Below are 12000 nucleotides of genomic sequence, written 5' to 3' on the forward strand. Positions count from 1 at the left end.
CCTAAACGGCAAACAGTTGTGAGAAGAACAGAATAGAAGATCTTGAAATTTGGTGCTCCATAGAAATGCTGAAGATCAGATAACGTAACTAATAAAGAGGTACAGGATCAAACTGGATAGGAAAGAAATTTGTGGTACACCTTGACTAAAAGATAGGACACATTTTGATGTATCAATAAATTCTCAATGTGGTATTAGAGGGAAGTGTGGGCCGTAAAATTTATATAGAGAGGCCAATGGCTGAATACGGTAAGCAAGTTCTAACGGATGCGGATTGCCTTAGTTATTCGGAGATGAAGAGGCTTGGTCAGGACAGAATAGGGTGGAGGGCTGCATCAAACAGGACTGAAGACACTGAAGACCATAAGAACAACACGAGACTGACACCGATTTCTTTTAGGTTTTGTAACGTACACATTGTGAAGTACCTCGAAGAAGACTGCACATTGATACAGCATGAACTCAGAAATACCTCTCTTGTGAAATGCAACTAATTCTCTTTCACACAAAATACACTCCTGGAAATGGAAAAAAGAACACATTGACACCGTTGTGTCAGACCCACCATACTTGCTCCGGACACTGCGAGAGGGCTGTACAAGCAATGCCGGCCGAAGTGGCCGCGCGGTTCTGGCGCTGCAGTCTGGAACCGCGAGACCGCTACGGTCGCAGGTTCGAATCCTGCCTCGGACATGGATGTGTGTGATGTCCTTAGGTTAGTTAGGTTTAACTAGTTCTAAGTTCTAGGGGACTAATGACCTCAGCAGTTGAGTCCCATAGTGCTCAGAGCCATTTGAACCATTTTTTTGTACAAGCAATGATCACACGCACGGCACAGCGGTGTTGGCGGTGTTGGCGGTGTTGGCGGTCGAATGGCGCTAGCTGCGCAGCATTTGTGCACCGCCGCCGTCAGTGTCAGCCAGTTTGCCGTGGCATACGGAGCTCCATCGCAGTCTTTAACACTGGTAGCATGCCGCGACAGCGTGGACGTGAACCGTATGTGCAGTTGACGGACTTTGAGCGAGGGCGTATAGTGGGCATGCGGGAGGCCGGGTGGACGTACCGCCGAATTGCTCAACACGTGGGGGGTGAGGTCTCCACAGTACATCGATGTTGTCGCCAGTGGTTGGCGGAAGGTGCACGTGCCCGTCGACCTGGGACCGGACCGCAGCGACGCACGGATGCACGCCAAGACCGTAGGATCCTACACAGTGCCGTAGGGGATCGCACCGCCACTTCCCAGCAAATTAGGGACACTGTTGCTCCTGGGGTATCGGCGAGGACCATTCGCAACCGTCTCCATGAAGCTGGGCTACGGTCCCGCACACCGTTAGGCCGTCTCCCGCTCACGCCCCAACATCGTGCAGCCCGCCTCCAGTGGTGTCGTGACAGGCGTGAATGGAGGGACGAATGGAGACGTGTCGTCTTCAGCGATGAGAGTCGCTTCTGCCTTGGTGCCAATGATGGTCCTATGCGTGTTTGGCGCCGTGCAGGTGAGCGCCACAATCAGGACTGCGTACGACCGAGGCACACAGGGCCAACACCCGGCATCATGGTGTGGGGAGCGATCTCCTACACTGGCCGTACACCACTGGTGATCGTCGAGGGGACACTGAATAGTGCACGGTACATCCAAACCGTCATCGAACCCATCGTTCTACCATTCCTAGACCGGCAAGGGAACTTGCTGTTCCAACAGGACAATGCACGTCTGCATGTATCCCGTGCCACCCAACGTGCTCTAGAAGGTGTAAGTCAACTACCCTGGCCAGCAAGATCTCCGGATCTGTCCCCCATTGAGCATGTTTGGGACTGGATGAAGCGTCGTCTCACGCGGTCTGCACGTCCAGCACGAACGCTGGTCCAACTGAGGCGCCAGGTGGAAATGGCATGGCAAGCCGTTCCACAGGACTACATCCAGCATCTCTACGATCGTCTCCATGGGAGAATAGCAGCCTGCATTGCTGCGAAAGGTGGATATACACTGTACTAGTGCCGACATTGTGCATGCTCTGTTGCCTGTGTCTATGTGCCTGTGGTTCTCTCAGTGTGATCATGTGATGTATCTGACCCCAGGAATGTGTCAATAAAGTTTCCCCTTCCTGGGATAATGAATTCACGGTGTTCTTATTTCAATTTCCAGGAGTGTAATTAGTCTTATCCGGAGGAAATCAAGTTGATTCCATATTTCTATATTTTTAGACGTTTTTCACACCGTTCTTCACAAGCGTCCTCTAAGCAAATTGTGTATGTATGTAGCATTGGCTCAGTTGGGTGACTGAAACTGTGATTTCCTGGCCGGCCGCTGTGACCGAGCGGTTCTAGGCCCTTCAGTCCGGAACCGCTCTGCTGCTACGGTCGCAGGTTCGAATCCTGCCTCGGGTATGGATGTCCTTAGGTTAGTTAGGTTTAAGTAGTTCTAAGTCTATGGGACTGATGAGCTCAGTTGTGAAGTCCCATAGTGCTTAGAGCCATTTGAACCGTGTTTTTAATTTGCTGTCAAAATGGTCACATTTCGTAGGAAGTTATAGGAAGTCGTCTAGTGAAACGGAAGTGACACCTCAAGATAGCATTATAGGTCCTTTATTGTTCTTCGTATGTATATAAAAAAATTACGAAACATACTGAGTAGCCCTTTTAGGTAGTCCGAAGGTGATGACGTCGTTTAACGTCTATTAAAGGCATCAGACAAGTTATGTACATGGTACAAACAGGTATAATTGAATGAAAAATGTGACTTCCTCCATACGAATAGTAAGAAAAAAGCTTTAAACCACACAAGTTTATGTGGTGTCACCGCCAGACACCACACTTGCAAGGTGGTAGCCTTTAAATCGGCCGCGGTCCGTTAGTATACGTCGGACCCGCGTGTTGGCACTGTCAGTGATTGCAGACCAAGCGCCGCCACACGGCAGGTCTAGAGACACTTCCTAGCACTCGCCCCAGTTGAGCAGCCGACGTTGATAGGAATGGTTCACTGACAAATACGCTCTCATTTGCCGAGACGATAGTTAGCATAGCCTTCAGCTACGTCATTTGCTACGACCTAGCAAGGCGCCATTACCAGTTTATATTGAGATTGAAATTCATGTATAAACAAGAGCGATGTTCTCCAATTATGGATTAAAGTTAAGTATTCCAGCAACTAAGTTCTTTTCTTACTAGACTCAACTACTTTACCTTGTTCCAGACTTCACGCCAGTCTGCGTGAGCTTAAACGCGTGCATTTCGGCCTCCGCTAGCAACACGGTGTTGGCTCTTCTGCCAACACATGTTTAAATGTTGTTTATTAAGATAAATACCTATGTATTACAACGGCGAACAGCTTAAATCGAAACCATCACATGGAAAACTTTGATGGAATGCGAACCAAAGACTGCGTTTTATTGTCAGGACACTGAGAATACTGAACAAATCTAGTGAACATTCTGCCCACTCTATGCTTGTCCGTCCTCTTGTGGAGTATTGCTGAGCAGTATGGCATCGTTACCTGATAGGCTTGAGAGAGGACATCGCAAAAGTTCAAAGAAGGGCAGCTTGTTTTATATTATCGCGAAACAGGGCAGAGAGTGTCACGGAAAAGATAAGCTAATTTGGGTGGCAATCATCAAACAAACGCTGTTTTCGTTGCGACGAGATTTTTTCACGGGATTTCAATCACCTACTTTTTCCTCCGAGTTTGGAAATATTTTGTTGACTCTCACCTATATAATAAGATAAATCGAAGCCCGCACGGAAAGATTTTGGTTTTGGACTTTTGAAGTACTATGCGAGAGTCGTACGGGAAACAGGTAGCCTGAAAGCGGTTCCGTGATCATTCTGTCAAATTCTTAGATATGAACTGTTGAGTAATCATGTAACAGTGTGTACAAAAAGTCCCACTGCCCTTTAAAGTGGGAGTAAATTCCCGATATGCATTGTGCTATGCATGGAAAAACGTAACTGGTGCAGTGCTTTATTGTTTTAATCAGCGTTGACACACTTGCTGGCGTTCCATAAACATCGTTTGTGATGGGCCAAAACAAGATCCCCAGGTTGTGTGGTAACCCCGTGTACGTTCAGCGTGAAACTACGACTCTCCACTAGACCTGATTTCGTCCGCATTGCATTATCCACTATATTTTTTGCTGATACGACGCTTCTCTTTCGCAGTGCTTTTCTTCCGCTACACAGTCACCGTGCCGTACTTCAAACGCCGCCACGATGCCTTTTGAGCCGCGCAGCATAAAGCTCCTCTGTGTTTAACTCTCAGACTCTCGACGTTCCAGCTGTGTTTCCTACAGAAAAAAACTCACAAAGCGACTCAGTTCTGAGGGAGAAGAGATTTCAAACGCCCAGTACAACAGCCACTGTCGAAAATGGTTTCTTTCTCGGACAAGAACGTGTCTAATCTACATCTACATCTACATCCATACTCCGCAAGCCACCTGACGGTGTGTGGCGGAGGGTACCCTGAGTACCTCTATCGGTTCTCCCTTCTATTCCAGTCTCGTATTGTTCGTGGAAAGAAGGATTGTCGGTATGCTTCTGTGTGGGCTCTAATCTCTCTGATTTTATCCTCATGGTCTCTTCGCGAGATATACGTAGGAGGGAGCAATATACTGCTTGACTCTTCGGTGAAGGTATGTTCTCGAAACTTTAACAAAAGCCCGTACCGAGCTACTGAGCCTCTCTCCTGCAGAGTCTTCCACTGGAGTTTATCTATCATCTCAGTAACGCTTTCACGATTACTAAATGATCCTGTAACGAAGCGCGCTGCTCTCCGTTGGATCTTCTCTATCTCTTCTATCAACCCTATCTGGTACGGATCCCACACCAGTGAGCAGTATTCAAGCAGTGGGCGAACAAGCGTACTGTATCCTACCACCTTTGTTTTCGGATTGCATTTCATTAGGATTCTTCCAATGCCGGCCGTTGTGGTCAAGCGGTTCTAGGCGCTTCAGTCCGGAACCAAGCGGCTGCTACGGTCGCAGGTTCGAATCCTGCCTCGGGCATGGATGTGTGTGATGTCCTTACGTTAGTTAGATTTAAGTAGTTCTAAGTCTAGGGGACAGATGACCTCAGAAGTTAAGTCCCATAGTGCTCAGAGCCATTTGATTCTTCCAATGAATCTCAGTCTGGCATCTGCTTTACCGACGATCGACTTTATATGATCATTCCATTTTAAATCACTCCTAATGCGTACTCCCAGATAATTTATGGAATTAACTGCTTCCAGTTGCTGACCTGCTATTTTGTAGGTAAATGATAAGGGATCTATCTTTCTATGTATTCGCAGCACATTACACTTGTCTACATTGAGATTCAATTGCCATTCCCTGCACCATGCGTCAATTCGCTGCAGATATTCCTGCATTTCAGTACAATCCTCCATCGTTACAACCCCTCGACACACCACAGCATCATCCGCAAAAAACCTCAGTGAACTTCCGATGCCATCCACCAGGTCATTTAAGTACATTGTGAATAGCAACGGTCCTATGACACTCCCCTGCGGCACACCTGAAATCACTCTTACTTCGGAAGACTTCTCTCCATTGAGAATGACATGCTGCGTTCTGTTATCTAGGAACTCCTCAATCCAATCACACAACTGGTCTGATAGTCCATATGCTCTTACTTTGTTCATTAAACGACTGTGGTGAACTGTATCGAGCGCCTTGCGGAAGTCAAGAAACACGGCATCTACCTGGTAACCCGTGTCTATGGCCCTCTGAGTCTCGTGGACGAATAGCGCGAGCTGGGTTTCACACGACCGTCTTTTTCGAAAACCATGCTGATTCATAGAGAGTAGATTTCTAATCTCCAGAAAAGTCATTATTCTCGAACATAATACGTGTTCCAAAGTTCTACAACTGATCGACGTTAGAGATATAGGTCTATAGTTCTGCACATCTGTTCGACGTCCCTTCTTCAAAACGGGGATGACCTGTGCCCTTTTCCAATCTCTTGGAACGCTACGCTCTTCTAGAGACCTACGGTACACCGCTGCAAGAAGGGGGGCAAGTTCCTTCGCGTACTCTGTGTAAAATCGAACTGGTATCCCATCAGGTCCAGCGGCCTTTCCTGAGCCATTTTAATTGTTTCTCTATCCCTCTGTCGTCTATTTCGATATCTACCATTTTGTCATCTGTGCGACAATCTAGAAAAGGAACTACAGTACAGTCTTCCTCTGTGAAACAGCTTTGGACTCGCGGTTCTGGGCGCGCAGTCCGGAATCGTGGGACTGCTACGGTCGCAGGTTCGAATCCTGCCTCGGGCATGGATGTGTGTGATGTCCTTAGGTTAGTTAGGTTTAAGTAGTTCTAAGTTCTAGGGGACAGCAGTTGAGTCCCATAGTGCTCAGAGCCATTTGAACCATTTGAACAGCTTTGGAAAAATACATTTAGTATTTCGGCCTTTAGTCTGTAATCCTCTGTTTCAGTACCATTTTGGTCACAGAGTGTCTGGACATTTTGTTTTGATCCACCTACCGCTTTGATATAAGACCAAAAATTCTTAGGATTTTCTGCCGTGTCAGTACATAGAACTTTACTTTCGAATTCATTGAATGCCTCTCGCATAGCCCTCCTCACACTACATTTCGCTTCGCGTAATTTTTGTTTGTCTGCAAGGCTTTGGCTATGTTTATGTTTGCTGTGAAGTTCCCTTTGCTTCCACAGCAGTTCTCTAACTCGGTTGTTGTACCACGGTGGCTCTTTTCCATCTCTTACGATCTTGCTTGGCACATACTCATCTTTGTCCACTGATCCTCAACACTATCTGTACTTGAGACAAAACTTTTGTGTTGAGCCGTCAGGTACTCTGTAATCTGCTTTTTGTCACTTTTGCTAAACAGAAAAATCTTCCTACCTTTTTTAATATTTCTTTTTACGGCTGAAATCATCGATGCCGTAACCGCTTTGTGATCACTCATTCCCTGTTCTGCGTTAACTGTTTCAAATAGTTCGGGTCTGTTTGTCACCAGAAGGTCTAATATGTTATCGCCACGAATCGGTTCTCTGTTTAACTGCTCAAGGTAGTTTTCAGATAAAGCACTTTAAAAAATTTCACTGGATTCTTTGTCCCTGCCACCCGTTATGAACGTTTGAGTCTCCCAGTCTATATCCGGCAAATTAAAATCTCCACCAAGAACTATAACATGGTGGGGAAATCTATTCGAAATATTTTCCAAATTATCGTTCAGGTGCTCAGCCACAACAGCTGCTGAGCCAGGGGGCCTATAGAGACATCCAATTACCATGTCTAAGCCTGCTTTAAAAAACCGTGACCTTCACCCAAATCATTTCACATTTCGGATCTCCATCAATTTCCTTCGATACTATTGCACTTCTTATCGCTATAAACACGCCTCCCCCTTCACTGTCCAGCCTGTCTCTGTGGTATACATTCCAATCTGAGTTTAGGATTTCATTAGTGTTTACGTCTTGTTTCAGCCAACTTTCTGTCACGCTTTTCAGATTAAAACTATACAGTGAAACTTTTCGATATGTACGAAAAAAGAAAAGACGTACAGATAATGCTGAAAGGAATCGAAAAGTTCTGTACCAATTCTCAAGCAAACCAATAGAGCTTGTCTAATGTCGGCCGGGACCGCACAGTTAACCAAAAACAGGGATGCCCGAAATACACATGCTTACTACCGGAAAGTGTAATTTACGATGTTTTCAATACACGATATATGTCTTGTTTGATAGCGCACCGCTCTACTTTCGCGTCACTCTTCAGGAACATCGGGTTGAAATTATCGATATTTCTCTCCCATGGAAACAACTAGACTAGGAACGAGACGTGAATGTGTCACAAGGTGCTCGGCGGTCTGGAAATGGGAGCCACATTTCTGTTTTTGCGGTTTTCAATCCGAAGACTGGTTTACTGCAGCTCTCCACACAGGTCTCACCTGTGCAATCCTCTACATCTCTGCATAACCACAGCAACCTGCATCCATTTGAACCTGCTTAGTGTTGTCGATCGCTGTTGTCCATCTAGAATTTTTACACCGCCCCCCCCCCCCCCACCAACACACACACACACATTCCTTCATTACCAGACTGACGATCCCTCTGGATATATGCTATCAACCGCTCCCTTGTTCTAGTCAAGTTGTGCCATCATTTTCTATTCTCGACTGTTCCATTCGGTACCTCCTCACTACTTATTCAATCTACCCAAATAATCATTCACGTTCCTCTGTTGCATCTCATGGCAAAGGCTCTATTCTCTTCTTGTGTGCACTGTTTATCGCACACCTTTTACTTGCGTTCAAGGCTACACTCCGTACAAATATCTTCCGACAGCACTAACCTTATTCTATCAACATCATCAAATTTAAAACGACTACATTCCATTAGCCTCGTTTTACAGGGGGTGTCGAGAAAGTAAGTTCCGATCGGTAGTGAAATGAAAATCACAGTGAGATTTGTATAAAACTTACGACAGGTGTATCAAAACTAGACATGATTGTCTCAATGGGAATTCCGCGATCGTTCATTAAATAAAATATGGCGTTTCAGTCTTCGATCGCTATTCTTTATTTTCAATTACCGGTTTCGGGCTTACTGCCCACTTTAGATCATATATTGTAGTTACAGAGTAACTTGTCCGTACAGAACACTCAGTTCGCTGCCATAAGTAAAGTAAATTAAGTGACAGCGAACTGAGTGTTATGTACGGACAAGTTACTCTGTAACTACAATATATGATCTGAAGTGGGCAGCTAGCCCGAAACCGGTAATTCAAAATAAAGAATAGCGATCGAAGACTGAAACGCCATATTTTACCACAGTTGAATTGGATAGTGTCTCTATTATACCCATCGCCGTTGCACCTTGCAGTTCTGAGCGCTCAGTGAACAAATAAAGGAGCCTAGAAAGTTGTGTCTTTCGGCAGGTATGGGTGCCTGCCGTGAGCTGAATATGACGTAGGAAACAGGAAAATATTTTAGGGGGTCTGAAAATAAGAACCAAATTTCTGTTTTTGTGGTTATGCAACTCCACATATCGTCACTGTAGAGCATTTCCTTTTTCATGACAGTTCTCGACCGCAGATTGCAAGGACAATTAGGACGCCGCTGTAGCGTATTCGATGGGAAGTTTTTTGGTACCCACCATACAGTTCGGACGTGGGCTGATTTTCGTCTGTGCTTGCATGAACCGCTGGCAATGAGGACAGCGTTTTAGCACAGACAATGAGCTGCAGACCAGCGTAGCGAATTGACGGAAAGCACGGGCGGCTACATCTATGACGAGGGAATAGCAAAGTTGGTAAAACGCCACGAAAAATGTCTAAGTCAAAGCGGCGACTATGTAAATAAGTAGCTGGAAGGTGTAGCTAACTGTTGCAAATAAAACATTTCTGATTTTCCGTGCGATCGTAAATTAATTTCTCGACAAGCCTCGTATTTGTTTATATTTATGTTACAACTTCTTTTCAGAGCATTATCCATTCCGCTCAACTGTACTTCCAAGTTATTCGTTGTCTCTAATAGAATAACAGTATAATCAGTAAACTCCAGAATTATTATTTCGTTCTCTATGAACTTTAATTTCCGTTCCCAATTTTTTTTCCTGGTTTCCTTTATTGCTTCCTCAAAGTACACGTTAATGACGTCGGGGTGAGTCTACATTCTTGTTCCACTTCATTTCTTCTCTTTCATGTCCTTCGACTGTCTTATATAGTGTTTTGTCGTATAATTAGTGTTGCCTTGTGTGGCCCCACACTTCTCTGGAATCCAAACCGATCTTGCCAGAGATATTCAGTACGAAAATATACGATCTAATTATAATAGAGTACTTCGGGCATCGTTTCTTATTTTATGAGTACTCGCTGTTCTATACTTGGATAACACAGAAATAGCTTGTCCTACTTCCATAAAAAAAAAGAATCTGATTTGTTTGCGCAGCTCTCCACGAATTCCTCGCCTGCGCTAATCTCTTCGTCCCAGTAGCACTAGTACCAACCGTACACAGATGTTTGTAGGATATGTTTCACCCGCTATCTTTCTCTGAACTTCTTATCAACTTGGGTCCCATGTCCTATAATACAGTTCCTTCTTCTCGTACATGTTGTCCACACGTTCCTGTCTTCGCCGATTCTGTGACACACTGATTTCGGTCTTCTCAGTCCACCTAAATTTTACACAACATTTTCCTAGAGCACCACATCACATGCTTCGATTCTCTTCCTTTTAGCTATTCCCTCAGACCATGATTCACTCCCCTACGAAGACGGACTGTAAAGGTGTATTCCCATATATGTCTTCATCAAATTGTAATTCTTCATGCAATAATTTACCCAAGAATGCTCTCATTCCCTATGCTTGTCTAATTTCTATGTCCTCCTTCATTCACCTGTTACGTGTTATTTTGAACTCAATATTGCAGAATTTCTTCGCGTTCTTCGTGGCACTAGGAGTTTCTACACTTCTTTTACTTCGTGTCAGTGTGTCCTTGTAACGCTGAGAGCATACCAGCTGTCGGCCGGGACGGGGAGTGGCGTTCTTGTGTCTTCTACGCATAAGCCTCCAACGCCTGCGTCACACAGCTGTGTGGCCGACCCCAGAATGCGACAACTCCATCGCACTGTGCGTGCACCTGGAGACCCGCAGAGGCGAGGCGAACCAAGGCCAAGCGCCTGTGGGTTCGGCAACCCACACAGCGTCGGAGGCACGCGGGCTGCGGTCGCGGCAGGGGCCGACGCGCCGCTACAGCCGGCAGCCGCGTGGATCAATATGGCGGCAGCTGCGCCGGGCTAGCCCACTCTTCTCGCGGGCGCGGGCCTCCTCCAGTGTCGCCGTCGCCACGGTAACCACCTAATAGCGTCGCGCGATTACAGCGGGGAGGATACCAGCTGTTACCTTTTTCACAAAAATTTGTACTCATATACATATTCTGCCAACCACTGTGGAATGTACGTCAAGGTGTACTTAGCATGGTATTCGGGATTCTCTCCATACCAGTTGCGTACAGAGTGCGGCTAGGATGGCTGCTTGATGCCTCTTTGCTTTCTGTAATTTGCCTATTCTTGTCTTGTCAGTCCATAAGGAAGCCGAGCATGGAAGAGGGGGGGTGGGGGGGGGGTGAGGTGGGGGCTGAGGTGAATTTCTAGATATCTCGCTTAATACTGGTTTTCCGAACATTGTAACTAACCGTTTTCTGTATAAATTCATCCATGTTCAGGCTACAGCGAATATAAGTTTTTCATCAAAATTTTTACAATGAGTTAAAACTCTGACAATTCATTGTTCCTATCTTTGTATATGTTCAATGTCCTTCGTTAGTCCTACATGCTGCAAATCCCATCCACTTCGGCAATATTTTAGGAGTGACTGCACCAGCGTTTTGTAAGCATTGTCCTTACGCTGTCAGCTTATTCCCAATATCCTAATGAAGAACGAAAGTCAGCCTCTTGCCTTACAAGCAACTGACAAGGAAACTATCTGACCTCGAACGCTCAAAAACGCATGAAAATGTGATTGAATTTTCTGATTTTGTGAGTCCTAAGGGGCGATTTGTTTTAATTGTTAAAAAAAACATTCAACTACTAAGATCGCGTAAAATATTTCTTTATTGAAGACAACTGAGTTCAACAGACATTTGCTGTCATTTTCAGGTACTAAAACTAATCTTGTTGTAAAACATATTCATTTAACACTTAACATCACGCACATGATGTCAAGTGGATTAAACTCAGCACAAACATTTTATAATGTTGCGTTTCATCCACTTCGCATCCTGTGCTTGAGGTTAAACGTAAAATGAACAGGTTTTACAACAAAATGAGTTTCAATACCTGAAGATGACAGCAAGTGTCTGTTGAAATGGGCTGTCTCAAATCAAGAAATATTTTATGCGATCTTGTCTGTTGAATGATTTTTTACACTTTGTACGAAAATGTGCTTGGAATATAAATCGCTCATCTTAAAAACAGTGGTATGAGCTACTGGCATGTAAAACTGCTCCTCTTATCACGAGATACATTTTAATGATCACTTATTCAACC

The sequence above is a fragment of the Schistocerca nitens genome, chromosome 10, assembly GCF_023898315.1.
Source record: "Schistocerca nitens isolate TAMUIC-IGC-003100 chromosome 10, iqSchNite1.1, whole genome shotgun sequence".
Classification (NCBI taxonomy): Eukaryota; Metazoa; Arthropoda; class Insecta; order Orthoptera; family Acrididae; genus Schistocerca; species Schistocerca nitens.